This window comes from Crotalus tigris, unplaced genomic scaffold, assembly GCF_016545835.1.
Source record: "Crotalus tigris isolate CLP2741 ecotype Arizona unplaced genomic scaffold, ASM1654583v1 scf7180000024388.1695876, whole genome shotgun sequence".
In the NCBI taxonomy this organism is placed as follows: Eukaryota; Metazoa; Chordata; class Lepidosauria; order Squamata; family Viperidae; genus Crotalus; species Crotalus tigris.
The window spans coordinates 704,746-728,871 of record NW_024100558.1 but is presented as its reverse complement, the minus strand read 5'-3'; the positions used below and the strand labels follow the sequence as shown (position 1 = coordinate 728,871).

The 24,126-nt window shown below is 40.0% G+C and overlaps 1 long non-coding RNA gene across 2 annotated transcripts; it reads left to right on the top strand.

Annotated features, from left to right (window-relative positions):
- Positions 1–3,317: 3,317 nt before the first annotated feature.
- Positions 3,318–13,588, top strand: LOC120301651. 2 transcript variants are annotated; one of them, XR_005554966.1, is made up of 4 exons: positions 3,318–3,862; positions 5,654–5,737; positions 9,945–10,096; positions 10,994–13,588. It is a non-coding gene; the product is annotated as an uncharacterized LOC120301651 (long non-coding RNA). The 2 variants fall into 2 exon arrangements; XR_005554967.1 differs by lacking the exons at positions 3,318–3,862; positions 5,654–5,737 and adding an exon at positions 7,765–7,902.
- The last annotated feature ends 10,538 nt before the right edge of the window (positions 13,589–24,126 follow it).

Sequence of the window (24,126 nt, the reverse complement as noted above, 5' to 3'; positions counted from 1 at the left end):
TATGTGGATGGATCAGGGAGAAGGAGAAGTAGTCCTCATCTTAGGATCATTCATTTAACAACCATTCAAAGTTGTAACAGTGCTGAAAAAATTATTTACGGCTGGCCTCAGGCTTATAACCATCACAGTGTCCCTGAGATCACATGATTGTGACTTGGATGCTTGGCAACTGGTATGTATTTATAATGATTGCAGTGTCCCAGGGTCCTGTGATCACCATTTGTGATATTCCCAGGGGTTTTCCAACAAGCAAACTCAAAGGGAGAAACCAAATTTGCTTCATTACTATGTGATTTGCTTACCAACTGTGACAAAAAGTCATAAAACTGGTCGTGATTCACTTAACAACTGCATTGCTTAGTGACAGCAGTTCCAGTCCCATCTGTAGTGATAAGCTGAGGACTTCCCTGTATCTTGCAGAATGCACAGCTAATGGGAAAAAACAGATTTGGACCAATCTAGATTTAGTAAGGGAAAGAACTGCTGACTTTAAGAAAATCACTTTTTAATCTGTCACTTTTTCATAAACCCTACTAGGAGTTTTTAAAATATTGCTGGAGGAGAGTCATCTAAGACTATAGTAGCCAAAAATCATGAGTCTGGTAGCTCCTTTTCAGATTAACAAATTCCTTAAAAGTTACTCTCCCAAAAGCTTATGCCTCTTAATAAAATGTATTAGTCTGAAAAGGTGCTATCAGGCTCCTTTTGATTTTAGGATTTTAAAAAAGATTTTAAAACAGGTTTAATATTTAATGCTTGCATTTTGGAAATAATAACAGACACAGGATAGCCTTTCTCACTGACAACACTATCTATAGCTAGTGTGAATTCATGCATAAAAATACCCAGAAAGGTCAAGAAGAAAAAAGTAGCATCAACATTTTACCAAACACTACCAGGATATTAAGAAGCCAATAGCTGAAAAGTGAGATAACCTTCAATATTGCTCAATTCTTGTGCATTGATTCTTTTGTGTCTTGAATATGGTATACCTAAGACTTATTCAGAGGTATCTGGGTCATTGATTCTTAAACTTTCATCCAGATGTTTCTGCTGGCTGCAAATTTTGCATATTACAGTTTCTCCCCCTCCCCTCCCAAATCTGGAAAGGACCACACCTGGGAAACTTTGTTAGATTTGCACATATAGCTTGGCTATAGTTGAGTTTAACCTTCTTTTGTTGAATAAACTATTGCAATATTGATAAACCACACTTTACAAATCACAAGGGTGAGTTCACACAGGGTGCTAAGCCAAAACCAAGAAACCATATGGCAATATAGCATCATGTGTGAACTGAGAAATGCAGATATGTTTGGGATTTCAGTTGCCATCAACCACAGCTAAAAGGGCCAAAGGCAAAGAATTGTGGGAAGCGGTGGTCCAGAAAATCTTGAGACAGCCTGTTCTTCTTCTAAAGAAAAAGTTTTCCTTCAGGACCTTGGACAGTCCCATCAAACCAGTAACTAGCTTCACCAAGTGGCCAATTTAATTATATCTTCAGGGTCTGTTCCTTTCATGCAATGTACATATTTTAAAGGTAACTCTCTTTAAGAAGGTAGGAAATGCTACTTGACTGAATGCTACTTGACTGACTGATTACATTGCCCGGTTTCATTTAGGTCCAGGAAGTCATGGTGTGTTATAGACAAGGAGCCCTTTGGTTGCAGGGACTTCCTGCTGGCTCTAGCCCAGAGCCTTGGATGTGGAGATCTCTAGTCTGAGGGCCCATGTCTAGTGCAACTAAAATTTCTTGTTGGTATCTATGATGCCTCTGTCCTTCTAAATCAGGATTTTTCTCCCCTGGAAGCCTAAGTCATGGCAAGTCCCATTTTATTTGTTTGATATTCAACCAAGGGTGCACAGTGCACAGTGGCACACATTATGCTTTTTTCTCCTATTTTTCCTTATGGCAGCCCATAAGAGAGAGCATCTGGCCTAGAGTTGCTCTTGAGTTTCTATGATTCAGGATGGACTTGACCCTGGGCCTCCTTTGCTCCAGTTCACTATACCTCATTGTCTCTCAAAGGTGATGCATCTTCTGAAAAGTCTGAGGAAGACTATCTTGTCTGTCAAAGGCCATGCACACTCCGCAGAACAACCCTCTGGGCAAGCTGTAAGAGCTAGAAACAAATATTACAACTGTGAGTTCCAACTGAAGTCAAGGTTTCCTGGGTCCAAGTCTGATGAAGACAATCCATTTTTCAGTTAGTGAGTGTGGATGAAAATGTCTACTAATTATTGGCACTTGTTTGGCTTGAAGACTTTTGATGCAAGATTTTGATATATGTGATTAAACACAATCAATTGACTGTGTAGTGGCTTAGTTGGAACATATCTGGAAAGCCATATTGTGGCTCTTTAGGCTTGACTAAGTATGTTCTGTAAATCCATCTGCTGTGGATTAGATAAGAAACCAGTGTTTTTTAAAAAATTATGTCTTAATGCAATAAACAACCCAGCCTTAACATATTGTGCAAACCCAGGCATTCCATACAGTGTCAAGAACAGCTTTCCATTTCCTGTCTCTTTAAATGTACTTTTGCTTCACTCCTGAAGACCAGATTACCTAGAACAGTGTTTCTCAACCTTGACAATTTTAAGGCATGTGGACTTCAACTCCCAGAATTCCACAGCCAGCATTGCTGGCTGTGGAATTCTGGGAGTTGAAGTCCACATGCCTTAAAATTGTCAAGGTTGAGAAACACTGACCTAGAAGGTGTAAGAATCAAACCCTTCCCTTAAACAGAACTATCAGGAATGCCATTTTATTGAATATGCTGCTTGGGATTCCTTCACTTTACAATCAAAACCGCTTTGTAAAAAAAAAAAAAGTGGCTTTTTTCTTCGATTGGGTTGTCACCCATTCCTTTATTCTGAAGAATGAAGTTAGGTTAGCAGCCACTCTATATGTCATTTTGATTCAGCATCCATTTCTCTAATTTAAGAGCCCAGTCCTACTGCCTCTCTTGGAATCCATTAACTTCAACACCAATCCATGTTCTTCTGGTTATGTGTTTTCCTTTGTTTAAAGCTTAGCAGCCCCAAGGACAGTTCTCAAAACCTTGAATGCAAAGATTCAACCTTGGAACCTGGAAAGCTCACTGGTATCCTTCCAGGAAATTGCCCTTCTCCCTTAAGAAATATTTGTTTCTGCTCCACCCTAGAGCAATTTTGGAGTAGCCATGGAGCCATCCCATAGCTGCTGTGGGGTGCCTATGTGAAAAGAACTGGGATGTGCAAAAATAAATAATCAATAACCTGTTACTCAGAAATGACAGTAGGGGAAAAGCAGGGTGTGGGAATGCTGAGGAAAGAAGAGAACTAAACACAGCCTTGCTCGGCAGGGAGGTGAATCTAACAACTCTCCCCCCACCCCAGCAATTGAAAACAACCATGTGTAGCAGAGGCAGGCTCCCAGAGTTGTGCCAACTGAGAGGCAGGGCAGGAGGAAGACGAGAGAGGAGAAAAGGGGAAGATTTATGCAAGGCTGATGGGAAACAAGGAATTCAGCTTTCTTTCTTTGAATTAGGAGAGATGGAAAAGGCAGAGGGGACTATGCTAGCTTACCTGGCCAAGGAGAGCCACAAAATGTATGCAAGTCTCCCTCCTGCACCCCCTTCGAAGCAATTGGTAGATCCGGCAGGCGTTCCAGGCAAGCAACTCACAATCTGCTGATACCCAAAGCATCTTGCAAATTGAGGAAGAGCGATGCTCCAGGAGACCATGGAGACTGATTAGAGACAGTGGGTGCACAGGCTTCGAGGCAGATTCCATGACTGATTGTTCTTCTCTTGCTCCCAGACCTTGCCTGAGAGCCCTCCTTGGAGACCAGTCCTTCCATTTTTCCACAACTCCCTTGGTATGTATGTCACCTTGCTGCTTCTCTCATTGGAGTAGAAGGAGGAGGGGTTGCACTTTCTGTATAGGAAGGAAGGAAGGAAGGGTGGACCGTGGTAGGTTAGGGTACAGCTAACTGTCAACATTATTCAGCTGGTTGGCTGGATGCAGGGAGGAAGCAATCTGTTAATGAGCCAGTTGGTTAGGATACTAGCCTCCTTAAGGATAGAAGAACAAAAGAAGAAAGAAAGAAAGAAAGAAAGAAAGAAAGAAAGAAAGAAAGAAAGAAAGAAAGAAAGAAAGAAAGAAAGAATAGGAAGGGCTCCCCTGGAAGAGCATGGGTGTGTAACACAAGGTGAGGAAACTTTCCACAACGCAGCATTTCACTGCCCAGCTGCTTTCATCTCTCTGGGTGCATTAGGAGTTTTAATGAGATTCTCTGTAAAGATTCCAAGCAAGCATGTTGCAATTCCCAAAGGGAAGCAGGGAAGGGCTGCAAAGCTCTTCATGGATGAGAGGGAGAGGTTGAAAGGTTTGGGTGTGGTGTGGAGGTTGGATTAGCAATGCTCATCTGTTGCTGCTACAGAAGGGTTCTTGTGACCCCTTAAAGGCTAACCATTTCCAGTGCCATGAGGATGGTTTAAGAGCATCAGATGGGCAAGGCTGGGGTTTGCTTGGCAGAGAATTGCAGATATCCTGGATGAGTTGATGTGGAAAATGTGTCCCTGGATACTTTGGTTTCATTTCAGTGGGCTTTTATGAAATTGAGTGTCTGATATTAACCAAGGGTTGGAAAGTCAGAGCATATTGAGAAAGAGAGACCATTGTGCAAGTCCCCAAAATTAGGCAGAATTCCATCTACCAAGCTAACGATATTTTGCAACAATATGTAAAAAGATAATGCAGCCAACCAACAAAAACTTCTCATTTAAATCCCATTTATTTCATGTCATACAATATGCAGGGTGGATTTACACATTGGAATAAGCCCATTCATTCTTGGCTTGGTGTGTTGTGTGATCTCAACCACAGTCTCTTGTTCTTTTACTAACAGCCAGTCTCTTAGAGGCTCAAATGAATCCAACCTTTCATACTATAAATGTGCATGTCAGAAATCCACCTTCCACCCACTCTTGCCCTATTTAAGCATTTCCAATTTCTTCCTCTCACTTTTCTGCTCTGGATCTGGAGGGAAGCTTAGAATAGTGCTGGCATATTTTAGTCTCACCTTCTGCAAAGGAATTTGCTCATTCCCCTGCTCCTAAGCTTTCTGAAATTGAAGCCCACCAATTGAATTGCATAATCCAAATATGTGACCATGCCACCTGGGTCATAGGTAATAGGTTTCATCTCTGGCAGATTAGTTTTTTAATATGCAGGCAGGCTATGGTTTTTTTCTTTTCTTTTTTTATGTCTGTTTGCATGAACTGTAAGCATTTTGCTGCCCCCAAGGACCTTATGTCAATATACAACTTTAAAACCAATCAGTTGCAGGCTGTTCAGACAGCAGAATCAAACAATAGCTAATAAAAATGAAATATCCTGCTTTGTTCTTAGAAATTTGACAAGCATGCCAGATGATGTTGCCTTTCATTTGTGCCCTATTGTATTTCCCATAACTTCTCCCTTTTTTATTTTTGTTATCCTTATCAGAAAAGTCGAATTAAAAAAAGAAAGATGGATCAGCAGCCCAACCATTTTGATTGCTGGCACTAAGGGCTACCAGTAGGAAAATGCCAGCAATTTTTTCACTCCTCCTAAGCCTAGACCAAAATGAGCTAAAATTACCTCTCCAAATTAATTTTCCTTCAAGGTTGATGTCCACAACCAGGTTGCTGACATAGAAAAGGGTGTGATCTACCAGCTTTGACTGCAAGGGCCTATGCAGCATAAGAAGGTAGCGGTATCTAATTGTCTTTGGCTTTTCTAGAAAATTAAATGGACTGAACCTGGTTAATATTTGAAGGAGAGACCACTAGAAATCCCTCAAATTGTAGATTACATTGGAAAGTTGGGGGGAAATATCCTGGAAGAAGAGAGAGACAAACCACTTCCATAACGTTGCTAGGAATACTACACGATGTGCCCAGTAAATCACCAATTGAGTCAAGCTCAATTTGAAGACATTTTTTCCCTATATGGAAAGAAGTGACTTCTCACTCATCTTACAAAGGATGTGCAGTTTTATAAAGAAGAATTGGCATGTTGAATAGGGCTCTGAAAGAACTTGTAAATGCAAAAGCTACTTGTCTCAACTGCCTGCTGATGTAGGAAATCAGGTGGATACACCATCTGGGATAACGAGGGATCACCTGGCCCCTAAGCTTTAAAGAATGAAAACCCACAAAACAGTGACTGAATTGACAGATTGTATGAAGGCTTATGTGACTCTAAGGTTTTTTTTAAAATCTTTGGCTTAGCTTGGGTTAAGCCAGTTATAGTGGCTGGGGGCCATAGATTATACTTTAATGGGGGTTCTTTTGGGGGGGAGGCTGTGCCTTCAAGTCAGTTTTTAACTCCTGGTGATTGCCTGGACTAGGGGTCTTCAAACTTGGCCCTTTTATGACTTGTGGACTTCAATTCCCAGAATTCCTCAGCCAGGCACACTGGCTGAGGAATTCTGGGAGTTGAAGTCCACAAGTCATAAAAAGGCCAAGTTGGAAGACCCCTGGCCTGGACTAATCCCTGCAGTTTCCTTGGCAAAGTTTTTCAGAAGTTGCTTACCATTGCCTCTTTCTTAGGGCTGATAGGGAGTGACTGGTTTAAGGCCACCCAATTGGCTTTGTATATAAGGTGGGATTAGAACTGACAGTCTCCTGGTTTCTAGTCTGGTGCCTTCACTGCACACGAACTGGCTCTCTATATAAAACCATATATATATATACTGTACTGAAATAGTCCCACCTTTGGGGTGGTAGAATCTGATGGGCCAAGCCATGACGTAGCACGGCCAATTTGCAACGTAAGTTTGAGTAGAGTCAGACCTGCGTTTCTCTTTCCAAAAATGTTATTGACTGTCTGGACTAGTCCCTGCGGTGTTCTTGGCAAGATTTTTCAGAAATTATTTGCCACTGTCTCCTTCCTCCTTCTTAGGGCTGAGAGAAAGTGACTGGCTCAAGGTCATCCATCTGGCTTCCTATCTAAGGTAGAATTAGAACTCATGGTCTCCTAGTTTGGTGTCTTAACCATTCCAAACTGGCTTTCATATTTTAGTATTACATGCAAATCACATCCCTATGGCTTTCTCAGCAAAACAAGGTTAAAAACAAACTATTGCTTAATATAAAATGTAATGCCAGTCAGTCAGCCAGTCAGCCAGTCTCCTACTTATATCCTGGAAATCTCTTCCTTTGTTTGGTCTATATATCCTGTTTCTTGCTATTTGATTCTTGAAGACATACAGTATAGGGCTTGTGATTAATCAACATTTCACAACATTTCACCAGTGTAAGTTCTTTCCACTGACACCATGTCATGTAAAAGATCTATCAATACATATTCATCTCAGCTGACTTGTTCACTCACTGTAAAGGATGTAGAGAAAAAATCAGTTCAGAAAAAGCCAAAAAGGATGATCTGAAGTATGAGGAGGAAACCCTATGGCCTGGAAGAGAGGGGAAAACCTGACCATATTCTTTTTCTTCTGACATCTGACCAGCTGTCACCTAGAAGTAGGTAGTGATTGTCATTTATTCTTTTCACTTTCCCCAGTAACTGGCAATCAAATGGGTGATGGAATAACAATAATGAAGAAGAAGAAGAAGAAGAAGAAGAAGAAGAAGAAGAAGAAGAAGAAGAAGAAGAAGAAGAAGAAGAAGAAGAAGAAGAAGAAGAAGAAGAAGAAGAAGAAGAAGAAGAAGAAGGGGACCTTGGAGGTCATCTAGTCCAGAGGTCCCCAACCCCTGGGCCGTGGACCGGTACTGGGCCATGGCATGCCAGAAACCAGGCCGCACAAATAAGTGAAGCCCCATCCATGGGATGCAGGCAGCACATGAAACCACACCCCCTCCAGTCCGTGAAAAAAACCATCTCCCCACGGAACTGGTTTCTGGTGTCTAAAAGGTTGGGGGCCTCTGATTTAGTCCTACCCCCTGCTCAGACAGGAAACCCTATACCATTTCAGACAAATGGCTATCCAGTCTCTTCTTAAAAACTTCCAGTGTTGGAGCTTTCACCACTTCTGGAGGCAGTTTGTTCCACTGGTTAATTGTTCTGTCAGGAAGTTTCTCCTTAGTTCTAGGTTGCTTGTCTCCTTGATTAGTTTCCATCTGTTGCTTCTTGTCCTGCCTTCAGGTGCTTTGGAAAATAGCTTGACTCCCTCTTCTTTGTGGCAACCTCTGAGATACTCGAACACATCTATCATGTCCCCCCTCGTCCTTCTCTTCATTAAAGTAGACATACCCAATTCCAGCAACAGTTCCTTATATGTTTTAGCCTCCAGGGCCGCAATTAAGGAAAGAGGAACAGGTAGGCTTCATTCATGAAGAGAATAAACAAGTCCATCTTATATTTTCTATGGTGAATTCTTGATGCCCACTGAGCTTGATTATATTTTTGTAGACATTTTATTACCCAACTAGGTAACATCATCACCTTGCATCTTTACCTAGTTGGTTAAAGAAACATTGAAAGCAAACAACTCAAGCTCAGAGACCACCAAGAACTTCATAATTTACTCCTGAGCTACAAATATTCACTTCGATTTCCCAGAGTGCTCAGATTGTCCAGTGAAGCATCACTCATGGAGCATTTTCTGAACTGGTAACTTCTATAGGTGCAAGGATCTGAAAGAAACTCCAGCAGAAGCATGCCCTGTTCAAACATGAGGACTTAAAGAGTTACTTGGATAAACCAAAATGCTGGTGTGGACTTTGGCTGGAATCTCAAATAGTTTTTAAAAGATTTAAAAAGATTTCTTAAAAAATAACTATACACTGGGAAAGTGGGTATTAATTTTTTAACTGGACACTGGGGTGGAAAATCTCAGAAAAGGTACCAGTGATCTATGGCCTTTGCCCTCCTGTGGCATAGTCACTTTTCATGCAGATGTTAACAGGTGCACTTCCTTCCTCAAGAGAAAAGGGGAAACCTTCCTTAGAACATGTTTGCAGACTACAGTTACTAGGAGGGCTTCAACAGCATGTCAAAAGCAGCTGGCAGAGTGATTCTTCAAGGTTTTCCCTTCAGCTGACTACCTCAATTATCTCATCTGGGAATAGCAATAAGGATGCCAGCATGCATCTACGCAGATGTGCGCACATACCAAGAGACACACTTAATAGGATTGTATCACAGAAAGCTCCCATTTTCTGGGTCTATTTATGCCATCATCTAGATCAGGAGTAGGCAACCTTGACTCTTTTATGACCCGTGGACTTCAATTCCCAGAATTGAAGTCCACGAGTCATAAAAGAGCCAAGGTTGCCTCCCCCCCCCATCAATGTCCCCCAACCTGGCCCACTCTGTGATGTGTGGATTTCAACTCCCAGAATCCCCCAACCAGCATTGCCATTATTAAGAATTCTAGGAATTGAAGCCACACCTCAAAGTTCTCTAGGTTGGATAACCTGATCTACATAAAGGTTGAGAAACTCTTGGGTCTCCCAATGTTATTGATTCCTAGTTCCACCACAACAGGTGGGTTCAAAGACAGGGTGTTTTTCACTTCCATTTGGGGATGTTGCTGCCATTAGAAGAAAAGAATTAGGTTTGATCATAGATGAATAGGTTCCAGAATAGAAAGGTCTTTTTTATTTTCATTAAGATCCAGAATTAGCCAGAACTAAGAGCAAGAAAAAACACAGCTGACTACAGGAAGTCAAGTATACATTATTGGAAGCCATAGTTTGCTTATAAAGTTTTACTACAGTGATGGAGAAGTCAGGTCCAATCCAAATAAAATAGCCAGCCTCATTTATAAAATTTATTCAGTTCCTATCAACCCACTTCACAAGTCATTTGTTTTGATTAAATAAAACAAATCATCAATCCATATCAGAATGTTAATTCAATCTGATCCAATTGCTTTTCCAATAAATGTCCCTGAAGAAAGGCTTTCCACTGTCTTGGCTTTTGAAATAAATTAAAATTGGCTATCATTTCAGGGGAAGTATGACTGAAGTGGAGCCTGTGCTGGATTTTGCATCATCAGGGCGCACTGGCCGAAGAAACGCCTTGCCGGATATCCTGGGTTCACCGGCTGGCGTCAGCCCCACCGATTTGCCCCTGAAACTGGCAGAAATGTCTATTAACTCAGGTAGACACCCTCCTTATTTGCTTCATTTGCTGCATCGCTGGAGCTCTTTGCCAATGGAGTAGTTCCTTGTTTCTTCATGTCCTCTGTCCTGGACTGGGAGGCTTTGCTCATTGCTCCTTCACACTTTGGTCACTTCCTGTTTGGATAACTGCAATGCACTCTACATGGGGCTGCCCCCTTGTAACCCGGATGTTCCAACTGGTGCAAAATGCAATGACACGCACAGTGTTGGCTTCTGTAGTTTGTGTGCAGTGCTCCCCAGTTCCAAAAGCGGCATTGAATTCCAGTTGCTGTTGGTGCAGGGGAGCATCCTCATAAAAGAGTCTTCATCTCATTAACAGCATGTTGCCGAGGCAGTGGAGCAGACCAAAGTGTTCTGGCTTGAAAGTAATTATTTATCTGAGAGAAGAATACCTCCCAAACAGAGTTATAGATCACATGGAAGAGTCAATTCTGGACATCAGTGGCTTGCTGGGCTCTAGCTGGTCTGCTGCAAGACCACTCTCTCCCTTCTGTGGCTGGCAATGGGCCTTAGTGGCTATTTGTGCTTTGGCTGCTGGACATCTACCCAGCTGTAACTTATTTGTGGCTGTGAGATTTGGCAAAAAGATGATTAATTTTATGAAAGACTGAATATGGTCTTCTGTTGGTATGGCTTCCCTTTTGTAAGGAGAAAGCAGTGGCTGATTTGCTCTATCCCATCCATGCTTAGGACTAACAAACTGGGATCTATGGTCAAGGGCTTGGTGGCAGAGTGCTTTTGGGAGAACTTCAGCAATTTGTCAACAAATCACAAGGCATGGCTTAGCACAATGTGTGGATCTCATCCATTGTGTTATTTTCTAATCACCTATTGACAAATGCTTTCTTTATATTTCTCTGCTTTTCTTTCCCCAGACAGATCACAAGAAATACAGTCACCAGCCACAGAGGTGCCTCCACCAGCACCCCAAAGTCCAGAGTTGAAAGATACCTCTTAACCCATCCTCTTGGAAGTCAACTGAAGAAGGAGAAACTTCCTAACATCAAAAGAAGTTTGCCTGGAGTTTGCTGGGGTTACCCGGCGAAACTTGTCTTAACATCCCATGGCATGAAGGAGAAACACAGGAGGATGGAAAAAATAAGCAACCACACATTTTATAAAGACTGGGGTGGGACTTTAGGGACTTTTTCTTCAGAGGGCACTTGAAGAACTGCAAGACAGAATGGAAGGGGTTTTTAGAGATTTAAGTTTGTTTCCACAGCTCTGATGCAGAGAGCAACCATGAAGTCTCATCAAGTTGTTTTGGGGTCATCTAGTTCAGGATTGTCTTGGTTGAAAGCTGCAGGATCCCAGAGTTTCAGCCGGGGCCTTGTTGAAGCTCATCTGAAGATGCCCAGAATGTGACATGGGATCAGCTATGTGAAAAACAAAAGCTGCTCCACTGAACTTCATCCTTAACTGTGCATCTGCCATAGATTTGTGGGTCCAAAATGTTATTCAAAGATCCATGAGCTGTTTTTTTTTAGCAATGTGTATTTTTCACAGTATGCATCTGTCATTGTGATGTTTGGGAGCAAAGCCTTCCTTTTTTGGAGATTATGTGTTGGTTTCACCACCAGGTCTATGGTCCTTTCTACAAAACATTTTAGGTGAGAAGTCAGTGTCCCAGTTCCTTCTACCCTCATTGAATTCCTCTCAAGGGGGATGTTCTTTCCAAAATAATCTACCTGTTTTGGAAATTGCTCTGGCTTGTGGAATAAAACAAAGAACATCTCACATAAAGGAAATCAATATGGCTGTTATTACCAAAGGTGGCTGGTCATAGCCTTACCTATGAGATTCTCAGGTCATGAAAAATTGGACAGTTTATACTCGTTTTAGAGATCCTTTAATTCTCACTGGAAGTAGAATATTGGCTTTCATATTTTGGATAAAGTGCCATTGAAATGGAATTCCAATTGGTACTTCTTGATGAATGAAATTTTTAGTTAACAGATGGAGAAAAAAGATTTTCCATCTAGCTTTTTGTGGCCTTGTTCTAAGTTTCTATTTTTAGAAATCAGTAGAGAAGGACACATGTGGATAAAATAGCTTTTGCTAAAATCCAAACAGCATTGGAAGACCTGAAAGGCCAGGTTAGGGACAGACCAACATGGAAGAAATCTATTTCATGTGGTCGCTAGGAATCAAAAATCACTTGAAGGCACTTAATGAAGCCCAAATCCCTGCTATTTATTTTTATATTTATTTATTGAGGCTTCTAGTCCCAAGTTACTGATTGGCTTCATCTTCAATATGCAGAAACAGGATTAAAAGTGTTCTGTAATATCCCAAACAAATTAATAACAGATATCCCTTCTCCAAAAAACTTGCACTATTAAAAGATCTGAAGAAGCCAGTTGGGGACAGATCATAAAAGAGAAAATCTGTCTAAAGTTACCAGTCCTTGCACTTACAACTGTCACCGCATTCACACGTCATATGATCAAAATTTGGGTGCTTTGGCAACCAGAAATTCTGGTCTGAATTGTGATTATAAATTGAGGACCACCTGTATGTGGTTACTAAGAGTTGATGCCAACTTGATGGCACATAAGCAATCAATCAATCGTCCCAGAAGGATCCCAAATATAAGGGAAAAAGTATCATTAGTAAACAATTGAATTGATAAGACAGAGGGTGCAAAGCCTTTTCAGCTGTTGAAGCCAAATGAAGCACAGAGATTGTATAGTCCCAAGGATTTTTTTTAATAGCTGCTGTCTTTAAAGATGGGATTTATAATAATCACATTAAGACAGGATATATTTAATATATTCCATTCATAATAGAAAATAAAATCAGGAGAAAACAATCCTGAAAAGTCAACTGTGTTCAAAAATACAACTTAACTTTTGGGGGAGGAGGGGAAATGCATATTTGCCCATTTTTGTTTTGGAGTGAAAATCCATGTCTGGTGAGGATCTGTTTGTGCAAAACTCATTAAATTTCCACTGTTCAGACACCATCTGCTTTTCCTGTCTCAGTTCTGGTATGAGTCTTTCTTTTCATTGTTGGAAGCACCTTTATTGCGAAGTCAGGGTGAAGGGATGCTTGGCTCAATCTAAGGTATTTTCTTCAGCAACCGTTCCTTAATCTGGCACTGTTCAGATTACATTGGATTTTTTTTAAAAAAACTCCAAGAATCCCAGCTGGGGATGTCAGGTTGGAAAAGCAGAAGAGTAATGGCCAACTCTTCGGCCTGAGCATGTCCAAAATTTAAAAAATGCTTTAGTTGAATCTGCTGATGTGTCATCAATCCAATTTGATCCAGTGGTGAAGGCACCAAATAGAGAGGGGCCATGAGTTCAAGTCCTGCCTTTGCCACAAAAGCCAGATGGGTGACTTTGAGCCACTCTCTTTCAGATCAATTCACCTCACATGGTTGTTGTAGGGAAAATAGGAGGAGAAAGGTGTGCTGGAAAGAATAGAATAGTAGAAGTAGTGTATACCTTTTTTTAATGAAAATTATCAGCACTTTTGATCAGTGATGTCATCAAAGTAAACAAACCCACGTGCTGATTATGTCAGCAGGTCATGGCCCTAAATGGATGACGTGCTCAGCCCCCACCCTCTGGATGTGATGTGTTGGCCTAATCCCATCAAGATTGGCAGTCAATCATCTGGGTACATGATTAGGTTAACCCTAGACTAATTCTATGGACATTCAAAACTAAAAAAAGCTAAGTAAAATGAATAATTAGCAGAGGCCTGTGTTTTTGGGAAACAAGCCCTACTTTGGGGAACTGTGAAATAAAAAATAAAAAAGGCTTTTTTCTGAATTAATAACACCTAGACAGCAAACACTTTAAGACACCCCGATTTTATATTCCTGTGGTAATCATCGTGGTCACAAAGCTTCTGCAGATTTTTCTGATCTAGATTATAACAGGGATTATGAGCTATCCCAGAGACCACGCTATCTACCCTGTGAGTTAAAGAGCTGCAATTTGTGTAAAGACTGGTTTGCTTGCAACTGCGGACATGATTTGTGGGGCACAGGTGGGTCAACGTATTCTGATTCTGATAGTGGTGATGAGGGATATTTTTCTGATGGTGGAGCCATGCCCCCTCTGAACTCTGTATAACCAATAAAAGACTGTGTTAACATCAACACTTGAACATTTGTCAGTGGTCTTTCAGTATGCATGAAAAGCTTTTAAGACGTATTTATTATACACCGGGGTGTGTAGGGAGTTATGGAGGTGTGAATACCCTTTTTCAGGAAGCTAGAAAACATGATAAAAACCTGACCATGAAGCAAGTCAAGACGTGGCTGTCAGGTCAAGACGCTTATATGCTTCATAAGCCTGCAAGAATTAATTTTCCTAGAAATAAAACAGTAGTGTCTGGCTTAGATCATCAATGGCAGGCTGACCTCATAGATGTCTCCCAATTTTCTAAGGAGAACCATGGAAAAAAGTACATCTTAGCAGTTATCGATGTGTTATCTAAATATGCCTGGGCCTCCCCTTTATCTGATAAATCAGGGAGGGAAGTTACATCCGCCTTCCAGAATATCTTTCAAACAAGACGTGCACCCCGAAAAATACAGACAGATGCAGGTAAAGAGTTCTTGAATATTCCACTGAAGAAACTTTTAGCACATTATGGCATTCATCATTTTTTCACTCATAGTGAAACTAAAGCAGCCATTTAATAGAACCCTAAAAAACAAACTCTGGAGATATTTCACAGCTAGAAATACCCATCGGTATGTGGACATTTTGGCAGATACTATTCAGGGGTACAATAACACTTACTATCGTAGATCGGGACTGGTCCTAACACCGTAAATTTGTCTAACGAAAGGGACGTGTGGATGAGGCTTTATGGGGTAGCTTTAAAAAGGAAAAGAAAGGAAAAATGTCTTAAGATGGGAGACCATGTCAGGGTATCCAGACTGAAGGGTAAGTTTGAAAAGGGCTATCAGCAAACCTATACGGATGAGATATTCATCGTCAAAGAACTGCAGACAAGGGGGGAAAGAGTGGTGTATAGATTAAATGATTACACAGGTGACCCTGTAAAGGGGGCTTTTTACTTTGAGGAGCTCCAAAAGGTTCCTGCTGACCAACAGCACATATGCAGAATAGAGAAAATTATCCAAAAAAGAGGGTAGGGGAGACACAGAGAGTTTCTAGTCAAATGGACTGGATGGCCAGAGAAGTTCAACAGTTGGGTTAAGGAGACTGAAGTAGAACATCTTTGATATGGCAGAGTTTTACATCACCCTTCCCAGCAATGCATCAGCAGCAATTTTCCCCCAAACAGAAATTCTAATTTTACTATTCAATTAGCGAGATTGTTGGATCTTCCAGGGTCATGGGAAGTAGGGCTAGCAGAGATACAGTATCTGCATAGTTGGCACACTGGATATTTTGAAATTGCTAACGAGAGAAAGAGATGGCATTTTTCTTTGAGAAGCGAGTACTATAGCAGCATCCGACAACTGTTAGAAAATATGAACAAGCTTATATCAAATGCCAAGGATGGACCTAAGACAACCCTACAGTATGATTCAGTGGGTCGAAAAATTAACCTTAAAAGAGATGAACCGCATACCATTCTAGTTAGCGGAGAACTTGGACAGCTGTTAAGTATGTTCCCTGGATTCAGCACCTTATATGTTTACACAGACATTGTAGAGCTCCAGATAGTGGGTGACTTCTATGTGCCATTACTGCACTGTGTGCCTGTGTGAGAGCAAGACAATGATTTCATCACAATAACCTATGACTGTCCACATTATGTACCAGTCAGCAATAGTAAGCCAGAGCCTTCTTTAGTTTAAACACAGTACCTGCCTTAGCAGAGTGCCATTTCATGAATTCTTCTCTCTCCCCGGGCATCATGATTTCAGGGCTGTAATACTTGGTTTCAGGGAGTGGTCCCACATAGTCTTGATTGGCCATTATACTGAACAAGTGGGAGAAATATCCTTTGCTGCCTTGAAACCCCATAGCTTTGGGTAATTTGCTTAATTGAAGGGGCAAAAATGAGAGGCTATCAATAAACCGGATCTTATTATTTCTTCAGATAACATTTTATAATAGATTGCTGTTAATCCATCTGTACCAGGAGCCTTACCAACCTTTAACTGTTTGATTGCCCAAATAATTTCCTCAGAAGTAATTAAACAATTCACCTCATTTCGTTGATCATTTGAAAGTCTAGGAAAATATGCTGCCTGTAGATACTTATCTATATCTGAAGCTTGTATGCTTTCACTAGCATATAACTTTGAGTAAAAATCTAAAAAACTCCTTTTAATCAAATTTTATAATCTATTTTCTCTATAATCCTTGACTTCTGTTTCTTCCATAACTGATAAGCCAACCAGGCTTATTTGCGTTACAAAACGTGTTATGTTTCATATAAAGCAAGTTAATTGCGATCTGATCAGCCATTAACGTATTAAATTGCTCCTTAAGCATATTTATAGAAGCCTTTAACCTATTGTCCAATGGATTCAAAATAAAAGCCTTCTCTTTCAGTTTAATCTCTTCTTCCATTTTTGCATCTGTTTATGCCTATGCGCATTGTTCATATGAATCAGAACCCCTCTCATATAAGCTTTACTAGCATCCCAAACCATTGCCATCGAGGTACCCTTATACATATTCAAAAGAAAAAATTCCTTCAAATATTCTCTACATTTCTGTGAGATCCCCTCGTATCTAAATAAATTTTCATTCAGTCTCCAAGTCCTTCTATTCCCGTCTTCAACAGATAACTCCAACCACACAGGACTATGGTCCGACAATATTCTAGGGAAAATCTTGGCATTCTTGACCCTAGAAAAAAGATCAATGGTGATTAGAAAAAAGTCAATTCTGGAATACGATTGATGCCTGTCCGAAAAAAAAGTAAAATCGCTGTCCTCCATATTCCATTCTCACCAAATGTCTCTGAGTTCCAAATCATCCTTCAAATCAAAAAGGAACTTTTTAACAGTATTTTGTTGGGAGCAGAGGTACCTCCATCTTGGAGAAGGGCTTTTATATCGTTGATCCCAAAGGAGGATCAAGATCTTACCCAGGCTAAGAATTATAGACCTATACCTCTTTTGAACACAGATTATAAGATTTTTTCGAAAATATTAGCAAATAGATTAATGCATGTTTTGAAGCAATTGATCCATAGTGATCAATCTGGATTTATAACTGTGAGATATATGAAATATAATGTAAGACAAATTGTTAATATAATTGAATATTTGGACAAGAATAATCAAATCCCTGCGGCTTTGATATTTTTGGATGCTGAAAAAGCTTTTGATCAGTTAAATTGGCAATTTTTATTGAGAGTTGTAGAGAAAATGAATTTTGGGGATAAATTTTTATATGCTCTTAAGGCTATATATCAGTGTTTTCCAAATTTGACAATTTTAAGGCATGAGGACTTCAACTCCCAGAATTCCACAGCCAGCAATGCCTTAAAATTGTCAAGTTTGGGAAACACTGATATATATCAACAACAATCGGCACAAATTATAATTAATGGGGGATTAACAGAAGCATTTAAAATTGAAAAGGGTACAAGACAGGGATGTCCATTATCCCCATTGTTTTAACAATGGAGATTTTACTAATTAAAATTCGTGAATCAACTACAATAAAGGGAATAAAAATAAATAAGAATGATTATAGGTTGAGAGTTTTTGCTGATGATTTGGTTGTGACATTATCTCAACCGACACACTCGGTAAGGGATTTGGTGAAATCATAACCCAATATGGGAAAGTCTCTGGTTTTAAATAATAATAAGACTAAAATATTACTGAAAAATATGTCTATGAAGGAAAAGGATATGTTAGCTAAATTGACAAGTTTTGAAATAGTGAAAAAGGTTAAATATCTGGGAGTATACATTACACCTTCTAATGCTAAATTGTATAAAATAACTATGAGACACTATGGGTAAAAGTGCAAAAGGATTTAAATGATTGGAAAAAACTACAATTATCTTTGCTGGGGAGAATCTCGGTGGTTAAAATGAATATTCTTCCAAAGTTTCTTTTTTTGTTTCAAATGATACCTATTTTGAAAAAAGATGCCAATTTGAATGAATGGCAGAAGGGTATTAATAAATTTATTTGGGTGGGGAAAAAACCAAGAATTAAATTCAAGATTATACAAGATGTACGGGAAAGAGGAGGACTTAAGGCGCCTAATCTGAAATTATATTATGATGCGGTGGCTTTAACATTGACTAGTGATTGGCTTAATTTAACAAATAAAAATATACTTTCTCTTGAGGGATGGGATTTACTATATGGATGGCACGCATATCTAATTTATGATAAAAAAGTAGATCAGGTTTTTAAATCCCATATTTTAAGAAGTGCTTTATTGCATGTCTAGAAGAAGTATTATTATAGGTTAAATTATAAAATACCAATTTGGGGGATTCTTGGACATGCGATAGAGGGGGTATCTAGGGGTGTGAACTTGGATAGGATTTCTTATAAGGAATTACTTAGATTGGTAGGGAAGGATTGGCAATTAAAATCTTTAGTTGAGTTAAAGCAAGAAAATATTGTAGTCTTGGTTTCAGTATAACCAATTGCTGGTTAGGTGGAGCTTAGATCAAAAGGTTGGTATTACTTTAGGGGATGAGAATTTGGTAAAACAGATTAAAGATTCAAATCAAGCCCACATAAAGAGAATTTATAATGTTTTAATAGAATTGGATTCTGAAATGGATTTAGTTAAAGATTGTATGATAAAATGGGCTCAAAATATTCAAGAACCGATTTCATTGGATACATGGGAGGTAATTTGGGTTAGAAATGTAAAATTTATTCAGGCTCAAAATTTAAGAGAAAATTTTTATAAAATGTTTTATAGATGGCATTTGGACCCCCAAAAGTTGTCCCGCATGTATCCTAATTTACAGCCCAAATGTTGGAAATGTGGAAGCTTAGATGCAACCTATTTTCATATTTGGTGGACTTGTAGAAATATAAAAGCTTTTTGGATTAAGATTTGGTGGAACATTCAAAAGATTTTTAAAAGAAAGATAAAGTTCATGCCACAACTATTTTGTTGGGTGTTATTGTAGATTGTGATGCTAAAGAAACTAATTTGATGTTGAATTTTATAACAGCTGCAAGGTTATTAGTAGGGCAATATTGGAAGAAAGATTCTTTGCCTACTATAGAAGATTGGATGCTTAAGGTGTCAAATTTAGCAGAAATGGCAAAAATTTCTGCTTACTTGAAGGATCACTCACAAGAAAGATATATTTCGGTTTGAAGAAGATGGATAGATTATATTCAGAATAAATATGGGATTAAAAAGTTTCATTTAGCCTATGAGTAAATTTTAGAGTATTATTAATAGTTTCTTTTTTAATTTTTATTAGTTCTAGTATGGTTTAACAATATTGATTTGTTTATATTATTATGTTTATTTTTAATTTCTTTATATTTATGTTATAAGGGAGTTAAAGTGCGTTATGGACTTGGTTACTTGTATAGTTGGGTAATGTTTTTTAGAGTTTGATTGTTTATTTGTAACCCTGTACTCAGCTCTGGGAAGTGGGGTAGGGGGGTTAGGGGTGGGTGGGTCTTGGGATGTATATTGTATAAAATTTTTCAATAAAAAAAATAAATAAAACCCAGATCTTATAATCCAGTAGGGTGATACACAGCAGTTTCCCCCCGACTTATAAGCTAAACCCTAACCTTTTCACGGCTCAACTGCCTCAGTACTAGGTACCCGTCATAACCTTTGGAGTTGTGAGCGATAAACGTACATTTTATCCAGCTAACAGGCTAGTCAACAGCGGAATAGCCGTCCCTAGTAAGGGTCCGATAAAGCCACCCGACTGAAGTATGATCTGCTTCTTCTTTTTGAGTGAGATCTTTCTATCACTCAACTTTTTAATGACACCTTTCTTTCTCTTTAGAGACCGGAATTGTGAAGGTTTCAGAGGAAGGTTTCCTTTTAGGGTGTTCAGAGCTATTTCTGCTATTGCCCCCATCAGGTCATTATTAGCATTGCATAAGATGGCTTTTCTCTGTCTTGGGCCGGCCTTTACTAAGATTTTTAAAAGCCCCCAATTTCTATGTACCCTCTCTGACATCTTAAATGAACTAGTGTTAAGGTAACTGGGCTACTGCTTTTTACACTTCTTTATCATTGTGTAAACAGTAGGCCAATCAGGTGGGAAGAGGCCTGTTCTCAACCTGTAGGATTCTGGAGTGGTGGCTGCCAAATCTACCAAAAGGTACCCGTGTGGTTTGCGAGTGGCATCTTGGAATACTTCTAAAAAAATACTTTGTGTTAGTGGGGTACATCTGCCTGGCCAGTGTGACAATTTGCATCTGATCACAGAAGCTGCTGAACAAAACCAAATATTTGGAATTCAGAGCTATTGTTCTCATTTTCTTACCTGGAAAGAACAGGTTTTGTAGTATGAGAATAATGCTCAGGTTTCTGTGATGGACGTACTGTGTAAAAGCCTTCTCTGTTTGATCGCTGTCACCGGCCGATGCCATGAGATCATCTATCTCGGCTAGAGTGATTTGATTTGGCAGAAACAAATCATCATCTTCAAAAGAAGACGGAAGCCCCTCCATAAACTTAATATAAGGGAATTTATTAAGCAGTTCTTTGTACAGAGGTTGCCAACAACTATAAAACCATACAATATTTTGAGGCATTTGAGACAACACAACATCGCCATGTTCTAACATTTGTTTGATAAAAAAAGATTTGCCAGAATTGGATGGCCCGCTTATAATACAGGAGAAAGGGTGTACAAATTGTGCAATGTTTTCCACCATCCTTAATAGCCTTAAGGCAGCGTACAGTAATCCTCACTCTATAATAACCTTTTATTATACACTACTTTTAGAGTTTTTCGGAGGACCCACCTTTCTACAGTCCACTGTTTCTTAATCCTAACAATCCCCAACTGTTCTACCCCGATCTCCTTTTTTCTCTCTGCACCAGACAGACAATAATCATCTACCAAATCTTTCAAGCTGTCAAAATTAACATTGTTGCTATTACCACAGTTTAGCCTGATTCCCTTCACCTTTAGCACCACTTCATCATTGGACAAAGCATAAGCATATGTTTTGGGACTGGCCGCAACAAACTCTGTTATCGTAGTGTTTAGTGGAATCTCACTTGTCAGCTGTCCTAAATAATCACCCAAAGGAGGTGTCAACGCCCCCTCTCTACTTACAAAAATGACTGAATCGGTGTCATGGTACAGGCACCTATCGCCCAGCCCATCCAGTAGCCTGTATAATTCCAGCCGTGAATAAGCAGTAGTAAAGCTGGCAATAAATACATTAGTGCATGTGGATTTGGTGGGGTGGTTCTTGGCTGTTTTCCATGTCACAACGGCTGTCTCTGTATCCACAAACTCACGTGAGGAAACATCATAATAGGGCACAAAAAGATATTTGAATAAATCCTCAGGGTTTGTCACAATGGATGTGATCAGGTGATTGGTGTTCTGATCAAACTTGCCCCACAGCAAATTTTAAAACAGTTTGGCAATCTGTCTTTTAGCAGGATTTACGTGGTCACGTCGTAAACGGACACCTTCCATCTTTTCATAATCCTGAATATATTGCTCTTCATCCTGTTCTGTTTTGCACCAGTCAGGGTAACCACTGGCCTCCTGTTTCTGTCTGAGATGCGTGTTCATATAACCTGAAAATAGCTCATTTGATGTTCTTTCAAAATGCCAGATCTCATTGTTGTTGTTGTTGTTATTGTTGTTAATTGTGAAGTCGTGTCCGACCCATCGCGACCCCATGGACAACGTTCCTCCAGGTCTTCCTGTCCTCTACCATCTTCTGGAGTCCATTTAAGTTCTCACCTACTGCTTCAGTGACTCCATCCAGCCATCTCATTCTCTGTCGTCCCCTTCTTCTATTGCCCTCAATCTTTCCCAGCATTAGGCCCTTTTCCAGTGAGTCCTTCCTTCTCATTAGGTGGCCAAAGTATTTGAGTTTCAACTTCAGGATCTGGCCTTCTAAAGAGCAGTCAGGGTTGATCTCTTCTAGGACTGACCGGTTTGAACGCCTTGCAGTCCAAGGGACTCGCAGGAGTCTTCTCCAGCACCATAGTTCAAAGGCCTCAATTCTTTGGCGCTCAGCCTTTCTTATGGTCCAACTTTCACAGCCATACATTGCAACTGGGAAAACCATGGCCTGGACTATACGCACTTTGTTGGCAGGGTGATGTCTCTGCTTTTTAGTATGCTGTCTAGATTTGCCATAGCTTTCCTCCCCAGGAGCAAGCGTCTTTTAATTTCTTGGCTGCAGTCCCCATCTGAGGTGATCTTTGGAGCCCAGAAAAATAAAATCTGTCACTACCTCCATTTCTTCCCCATCTATTTGCCAGGAATTGAGAGGGCCGGATGCCATGATTTTGGTTTTCTTAATGTTGAGTTTCAAGCCAACTTTTGCACTCTCCTTCTTCACCCGCATCAAGAGGCTCTTTAGTTCCTCTTCACTTTCTGCCATTAGAGTGGTATCATCTGCATATCTTAGGTTGTTGATATTTCTCCCAGCAATCTTAATTCCAACGTTTGATTCATCTAGCCCTGCCTTTCTCATGATGTGCTCTGCATATAAGTTAAATAGGCAGGGCAACAGTATACAGCCTTGCCTGACTCCTTTTCCAACTTTGAACCAATCAGTGGTTCCGTGTCCAGTTCTCACTGTTGCTTCTTGACCCGCATATAAGTTTCTCAAGAGACAAATGAGATGGTCTGGTACTCCCATCTCTTTAAGAACTTGCCACAATTTGTTGTGATCCACACAATCAAAGGCTTTAGCATAGTCAATGAAGCAGAAGTAGATGTTTTTCTGGAACTCCCTAGCTTTCTCCATGTTGGCAATTTGATCTCTAGTTCCTCTGCCTCTTCGAAATCCTGCCTGTACTTCTGGTAGTTCTTGATCTACATACTGCTGGAGTCTAGCTTGTAACCAGATCTCATAGATTTCAACTATTCTGTAACCTTTTTCTAAAGCTACATTCAATTCAATGGTACACCATGTCCCATTCAGAGCTCTTTCCTCATCACTGTGTTTACAGGGGGTGGTTTGCAGTTTTTCTGGCAGGTTGCACACAAACTAAACATTAATTTCCCCCCTGATTTGTGGGGTAGGATTGGGAAATAGAGATTCCTTGGCGGGTACACTTTGACTTTGGCCAGCCCAAAATATTGCTTTATGTCCCCAAAGTTTTGGTAGATGATTTGCAGATGGCCAATTGGGTACTCCTTGGTCTTATTCACAAACGGGTACAAACTGGTGAAATCATAGTATAAGATTTGTTCACCAGGTTTGGTTTGTAGTACAGGCATGTAGCATTTGTTCTACCACCAAAAAAACCATCTCGAGGGTTCAAAGGAATTGGGAGCTTATTCTCAACTAGAAACTGCTTCAAAGAGGTGTCATCCTCCACCATGGCCCTCCATTCATGTTCCCAGATGCTGCGCACAGCATAACCCTGGTCCCTGAGGTACTCTTCTTTAATCTTAGTACGGTTGTGCTGGCCTCCATATGTTGAATCAAGTAATTTGTTGAAGTCTTTTTCAGAGTAACAGACACGGCACCTATGAAAAAAACAACCGTGAAATTCAAAAGCTGTGGGAGTTCCATTTATGACAGCAAAGCCATCCAAAAAATATTTGCCTACTTGCTTTTCATCCCCCTTCAGAGCATGCTGGATATTGAGATTCTCAGTGTGCTCTATATGCAACAACCATTGAATCGCTGGAGCTGAATACCTTTTCTGTGTCTTGTGATAACTGTCCAAAGGAGCTAATGCAATGATATTGCTCTTCAAATACATGAACCGGTACTGGGCCATACAGACAGATGCCAATGTGATATGTTGGAAAGGATCAATGCATCAAATCACTATCAATATATCCCCCCTGACCTCCCTGAAACACTCACGCTCAGTCATTTCCATCACCTGTTCCCTAAATTGAATATAGGCCTCTCTTAATATATCTACATCTTGTCTGC